Genomic DNA, 8,043 nt, shown 5'->3' with positions numbered 1-8,043 from the left:
TTATTTGTGTCATCTTTCATTTTTGATTATTATCAATTTTAATGTTTTAGAATTAATTGATATATTGCACAATTTATTTATTTATTAATTAATAAAAGTTGTGCTATGATCAGAAAGGCAACAGGGTTGATGTTAACAGGGTTGACAGTTTTACTGTTGAATTTCACAACAACAAAATATTATCTTCTATGTATTTTGTGTACATATTTGCTAACATACAGTAGCAAGACGTTGAAAACAAGAGTGATAACAGATTCAAAAAGTGTCCACATGAAGAAATTGAAGCCAATGGTGTCCCATACTCGGAATTTGTGCTCTGCATTTCACCCGTCCAAGTGCACACACACACACACACACACACACACACAGCAGTGATTTTTGAACACACACCAGGAGCAGTGGGCAGCTTTTTTTTGTTGTTTTTTTTTTTTTTTTGCTGCTGTGCCCGGGGAGTGATTAGGGGATAGGCACCTTGCTCAAGGGCACCTCAGTTGTGGGCAATGACACAAGGACGAACCCACGACCTTCGGTAAACTACAAGTAAACTAACACACAGTAAAAGTCAGCTGTATTTTGTCATGGAGTTCAGATTCAAATGTGGCCAAAATTTAGCTCAACATCTGCTTTTACATCCCTTGGCAAAGTTTTCTTGATCTTCAAAAGGTCTTTTCCCTGCTTACTGAATGAAATAATGTGGGTCAATTCTGTGTGATTAGCAATAAGGTAGCTACCTTGTGTTTTGGTTGAACCACGATCAATCGTGTTCCTGCACTGGAACAGTTTCTCATGTAAATGTGTTCACTGCATTAAACATGCCGTTTCCTGTGACAGCTTCCCTGTCTTTTGATAAACGCTTTTTTTTTTTTTTTTGGTGAGTGTGTTTTCCTGTGCGTGGGGTGGAGAGGTAGTTGTGGAAAGATCAGTTCCCAAGGTAACCCAAACTCAAAGGAAACTTTGTTGTTTCTGACACACGATTCAAAGAGACATTTCCGAGAGGTGTTGTTCTGGGTCAATGAAACTAAGAGGGATCATTCTACACTTTCATATCGCACAACTCCGATGACCCACAAATCAGAACTACTGGTAGGTCTGCAAGACCCTGATTACCTCAGCAGCATTCTGGGGGATTTCCTGTGGGTGGTTCCCCATCAGAATTAGGTCACAGCATTACCCATATTACCCAAGAATTCTGGGGGGGAATAATACAAATCTACAGACAGCAATAAACCACAGCATACACCCAGCAGATCTGGGGTCCATTATCCATTGGTGTCGAAAAGACAAATATATGGATTCTCTATGAAATTACCCCTTTTGTTTTTCTCTTTGACCATTTTCCAAGCATTGTGAGATTTCAATTCAAGACTCATGTGAGTTGCCCTTTCACACTTTTATTATTCCAAGGCATTGTCTGGAAGAAAGAGTCATGAAATGCAACCTGGCTGTGCAGAAAAATAAAACAGGCGAGATTGCACAGGCTTGAAGCGACTGCGCCTGCAAAAGATAGAATTTTATCGCTAGGGACCACGTCAGTATTCTTTTACATACAGGGTGAAACATTTGCTTATGTGCTAACTGAAATATTAGCCATCATATCTGTTAGAAGGGCAAGAGGAAGATACTTCAGTATATAAGAGGACCTCAACGTGAACTAGGAAAAACATGCCACTGGCAGGGCTGTAACATGTAGAGATCTCCACAGTCAACCACAACTGAGTCACAGTGCTTCCTGGAGAAAATGGGCTCCACAAGACCGGCTTATTGAGGCACGCCTTGGCTGCTGGCTGACAGCGCCTACAATCCTCGCTCGCTCTCACGCGCAAAGGGACAAACAAACAAATAAACTAGTTACGGCACAAAATTATTTACTTATATACTACACTACAGCTCCACTGAGAATTGGGCGCCTTTGAACTAGTTGCTCCAACATGGTATGATTAAGCATTGGGAAATGTATTCATTTTATATGAGTGATGGTTTGATAAGTTTTTACAAATACAAAGCACCATGTATTTGACAATAAGACAGGCTGCTATTATGCTGAAGTGATTTATTAGAGATGTAAATCATATATGGAGCTGTTTGTGGTTTAGCTCCATTCTCCCCCCAAAAGTAATTCATCTTAAGCGGGAATACTTCCTAAAAAAATAGCTATAACCAGCCTAGAAGGTAGCAGGGTTGACAGTTTTATGGTCTAATTTGACATACAAATTATGCTCAAGTTCATGAGGTTCTACAAGTTCTATAAGAAAAAATAATTAATTCAATGTTGACATTTCTACAAATATCCACTTTTCAATTATCAACAGTTTACTAAACTAAATCATGCTAACAAGATTGACATTTGATATAGAAGGCCTGCTGTTGTGTCAAATGCTTTCTGGACATTTGTCATGTCCAATGGTTATTTTTTAAAAGGGCACAGTTTTTACATAGAACTACTTGTGCTTTAGCTCTAACGTCATTCATCTGAAGCAGGAATACTTCCTATAAATGACTTAAACCAGCCTAAAACTTAACGGTTGCAGCAAGGATGAAAAAAGAGTTCTGGATCTAGGTGCAGCAAGTGTTTATTTATAACAAATTCAAAATAATACAAATACTCAAGCTTATCAGCTATATCAAGAAAACACGAAAGAACAATCACTACATAAAGACGAAATCTGAAAAGGAAAACAGGACTAAATACACAGGCAAACTATAAAATGAAACGAGACACATGTGCAGGGAATTAATCAGATAATGAATCACCATTGAAACACTAACAAACCTATGAAACAGAATGGGAAAACAGTGCAAAATTAAAAGTTATATATAAAACAATAAGAACAAAAAGTCCAACAGAGGAGGGTGGGTGAGGGCTTAGGAGGATGACACTGAGCTGGCAGAATCAACAACCACAGAGGAGGAGCCAGGGAGTAACCCCCAACAGGATCACCAGGAGGCAGGCCCACATCGGAGTCGAAGGAGGGAGGCGCCATTCTTGAGATGCCATGCGGAACCAGGGAGACGACTGACTGAGAACTTATTGGGAAAATGAACACTTGAACATACAGAATGTCTGCATGATTAGAACTAAAATTACTAAAAAGAATGCATCTTTTGAAAAAAAAATATTCAAAATGTTATTGCATTTTTTTAGTTTGGCGATTACATTCGATTACATTCGATTACATGGAGAGGGCGGGGTTTATGACCTATACTGCTGTCAGCCATCAAGGGGCGATCGAAATTCTTTACCTTTACTTTTCTGGACTTGTGAGGCACACTTGAGAGGAACGGATAAAGGGATTGGTTAACATACCCTTATTAACTGACTCGGGCATGGGGATGACTGTCCTCATGGGTTAGATGTGTGAAGGAAATTAGGGCTAGCTCACACACTTGTTCAGATTTGTCTCTTCTGGCCGCTGGGTCTGTGGTGGGCTCTGGTAATAAAATCTTTGCTTGGCTTCGGCTGTGTAATCGTGGGTTTGCGGTGCGCTGGATATTGTGCTCCGCTGGGAGCATGGCTGTGGGTGCAGTGTGCGTACATGGACTGTGGGATCTTGGTGAAGGGGGATCCGCACTGAAGAAGTACCCAGTCCACGTACTCAATGAATGTGCCTCGTGGTCCATCATCAGGCCGGCAGCCTTTCATCATCACGTTGAGTCCAGCCGGAAAAACCCACAAAGGCTGGCATCACCATAATCAACAAAATGGCGGGACGACCTATTTACATTTAAAAGTGTAATCCAACATTTTCTCTAAAACAAATTCAATCATCACCGGCACACAATGACTCTTGGGATAGACTAGACTGCAAAGGATTCATCAGTTCTATCCTTCCCAACCCAGGAAACGAAGAACACATTTGCAGGCCGCATTCAAAAGACATTTGTAATTGGGACAGCCTTCCTTGTGTCGCTGTGACACATTCAGCTTTCAAAGGATGCAGCCTCTGAAATGGGACGCAGCTTATAGACTATATAGATGTGACTATGTGAGACTATAGTTTGAATTAATCCCTTTTCTTTGCATGACACATTGACATTGCAGTATAGAATGTCTCTTTCGGCATTATCCTGAACATTGTATAAGCATTAGTTTCATGTGTCCTTGAAAGGAAGAGAGGCTCTCTTTAGCACGCATAAACGTCACATTTACACTTATTCATTTAGCTGACGCTTTTATCCAAAGCGACTTACAATTGCTATATATGTCAGAGGTCGCACGCCTCTGGAGCAACTAGGGGTTAAGTGTCTTGCTCAGGGACACATTGGTGTCTCACAGTGGATTCGAACACGGGTCTCTCACACCAAAGGCATGTGTCTTATCCACTGCGCCATCACCACCACATCCTTTTCATTTTCCCAACAAAAACATCCCAAGTTCACATAAAAATCAGTCTACAGGCTTTCCTAGTCTACAGGCTTTCTTTTTCATGGTTTAGAATTTTTTCTCCAAAAGTCATTCATTTGAATATACTGTGCTTCCTTCTGGAAAAAAAAGTTTAAACCAGCCTATGATGGTTTTATGTCTTCACAAGTGCCCACACACCTTATAAAACCAAGCTGTATAGCTCTCTTACTGTACTGTATTTCAACAGTAATTTCGATTATGTTTATTTTTAATTATGTTAAGGAATTTTTGAAAAAACATCTGAGGAAAAATATTGTACTTAAATAAGACATGACTGAGAACTGCATTAAGTCTCTTGAGCTATGAAAGAGCAACCTCTGAGCAATAAAACTGCCAAAGTAGTTGATGATGAAAACTCTGGCAAGCAGCATCAACAGTGATGATATGACAGATTATATCCCAAATGTTTAAGCCATCATGAGGGTGTGAAGCCAAAATACAACACACTGGTTGGAAATCTGTCACCGTGTTGGCCTAACTGTTATGAAACAGCTTGAGGAAAGACTGAGTAGTGATGAGTGCTCTTTAGTCCACTACAGTGATGTTCTTCTGTCCTGACGGGACCTTAAGAGAGGGATAGACCAGGGCGCTGACGCCACTCATAGTCCTCAAAGCCCATGTGATTTAACACTCTAATTATGGCCAATATTGTTTTGCTGGAGTGTTTTTTATCTTGACCGTTTCCCCGCTGAGGCTTGGCCATTTTCCAACCTGAAGTCACTCTACATGGAACCTGCACAGCTGCAAGACTAGCAAAATATTTGCTTTCTCTGGTCTGGCACTGGCACAAAACCCAAGACTATAGCAAAAGCAATGGCTCAGCCTGCTTACAATCTCTCTGCTAATACCCACAGATTGGCGTTCTGACAGTCCACTCTGGAAAAAACATCCTCCTCCGCTTCTCACGGGTAACACAAGATCTCAGCCACGCCATGCACCGATGAACTTCCTCTGCCCCAGGCCTGCATGTCACCCGAACTTGTCTGACCTCCTCTGCCAGTAGATTTGAGGCGACATTCACTCCTCCCACCCATGGAGAAGCACCCCATGCTGAAAACCACCAACACGCTGTTCTGTGGTGACTCTGTTGGGGGCAGAACAAACTGCTTGCCGCTTAATTAAAGGCCACAACAAAGCTGAAGATGAAGCAACAACAGAAGAGTAGTGCTTTCAGTGGCCGTCTGTGATTTTGGTGGATGATGTGTCGGAGAATATTTGTTTTGTTTGGGAAATTAACATCCAGGTCATGGAAGAACGTCAGGGAAAATTCATTCAAAAGGCCATGATTATTCATTTGTTGAGGACATTTTTCATTTAAGCAATTTAGTTTTAACAAATGCATACCACTTTGTGATTAAAAGATGCATGTGTTTTGTTCATTTTGTCAGTTTAATAATTTTGTGCCCAAATTGGACCAGTTTATTCGTTTCTGTAATAGAGGTGCATTCTAAGGTTGTTCAAAACCAAAATACAGCAAAGCTGTATTTTTAGCATCATTTCTCCAGTCTTCAGTGTCACATGATCCTTCAGAAATCATTCTAAAATGCTAATTTGCTGCTGAAGAAACATTATTATCAAAGTTGAAAACAGTTGTGCTGCTTTATATGTTTGTGGAAACGGTGATACATTTTTTTGAGGATTCTTTGATGAATAGAAAGTTCAAAATTTAAAGTATTAGTAGACTGTCTGCTTAATATCTGCTAACACTGTATTTTAATGCTCCCTAACAGATATTCTACTAACTAAACATTATTTTGCAACTACACGTCAACTTATTCTACTAAATTGAACCTTAAAACCTTACAATCTACTACAGTCTACTAATACTCTAATGAGAGTTAGTTAACATGTAGTTGCAAAGTTACTTATAGTTAGAAGGATGTCTAAAGTGGACCATCAAAATAAAGTGCAACCAAAATTTTACCCCAAAAAAATTGTTCTCTGTATGACTTTACAGTATGCGTGTAGATTATCATAAATAAATATTGCTCCAAAACATAGGTTGCTACGATTGTTGTAGCCGAGATGAAAATAATACAAATACTAACTTGAAGCCAAAAACAGAGGTCTCTGCGGTTTTCTGAACAAATTCCACCAAATAAACTCAGCGACTTATTTTAGAAGTTGCACAGGACAAAGCCCTGACCATGCTGTGGTCTTCTGTCTCAGTAGAATCCTCAATGATGCATCTAAAATCCCAACAGTATCCCAGTTTATTCATAGTGTAATCAGTTCAGGAGCCAAGGGTAGGCCTTTGACTAGCAGACAGTCAGGCCTCTTTCACAACACAGTCCAGTATTGCTAGCTATTGCGTAAAACCCAATTTCAAGCAATTGTGGTATTCTACCAGAGAACGTCTCTAAAGACCGAAATGGTCCAACTCTACTGTACAAAGAAAACAATATTTTTTCCACTAACAGCCACCATTAATTTAATATAACCATAAAGTATAGCACAATAATGGCCATATATATCTTTCAGCAGTGCAACAAAAATGAACTATAGCCTACTGTCTGCAAATCTTATCTTAAAGTACATAAAGAAAGGGTTGAATAAACTTGAAATGAAACGGTACTTTTGTCCTAGAAAGATTTGAACTCGTTTCAGGGAGATAGGTGCCCAAAATCAGTCAAATCTAAACAAATCGACCCATTTTATGCGTCATTCGGCACACCCACGAAAGCACTCACTAGGGGTCAAACTGGCAAGTCTGATGTTTTATTTTCATATGGAGACTGTGTAGGTCTGATCTGGTTGAACAGTGCTGTACACCGGCAAAAATGACATTAATTGGGTGGTGATTTGGTGGTATATAAACAGATATATTTTCCAACGCAGCATATTCTGATGTTTAGAGATTAATCATGGCTTTGTTTGTTAGGTTGGTAGAAAATGAAAATCAACTATCAGCTGTTGTCAAGGAGAACTTTTGTGTATTTAAATGTGGAAACAGCATTAAAATAAACAGTTTTTAGGCAGTACCAAGCAAGACCTGATTACACGTATCAAGTTACCTTTAAAGCATGCTAGTGGTTTCTGTTTAAGGTTCAATGACGCAGAGATTATTTTTTTTGTTGCTCAGATCTATTAAGTTTTTAAAAGCATAACTAAAAATGCAAACCATTCAGCTAATGAATAAAATACACCTTTTTCAGTTATGTTTTCAATCTGTAAATTAAAAATCATTTTAATATTTGTGTGTGGATTAAATAAAAATGTCTAGGTGGTGTAGGCTATAACTAAAATGTCTCATAAGGCTGATTTCTATTTAAATTTACTAAATGTATTTATTTACTAAAAACGCAGTAATGTTTTTTTTAAGTTCAAATCAAAGTCAGTGTGGTGTGACAGTAACCAAAATTATATATTATGTCATGCGACAAGAAAGCCATAAAACAGGAAATGATATCATGGGAAAACCCAAATCATTACTCTATATCAGGGGTATTCAATTAATATTTCAATTAAAATTCCATCTGGGCAGCAGTAGTAGCAGTAGTAGCTGAAGAAGAGGCTGTGACAAAAGTCTCCAATTCAAACATTTACTGAATTCACAAAACAACAAACAGGTACAGGCAAGCAAACGGTACACACAAAGGTAACATGATGATGAAGACGATGAACAGGTGGGTAATTGAGGA

The sequence above is a fragment of the Siphateles boraxobius genome, unplaced genomic scaffold (assembly GCF_051911475.1).
Source record: "Siphateles boraxobius isolate OS27281-9 unplaced genomic scaffold, OSU_SipBor_1 7, whole genome shotgun sequence".
Taxonomy (NCBI): domain Eukaryota; kingdom Metazoa; phylum Chordata; class Actinopteri; order Cypriniformes; family Leuciscidae; genus Siphateles; species Siphateles boraxobius.
Note: the sequence above shows the minus strand (reverse complement) of the source record.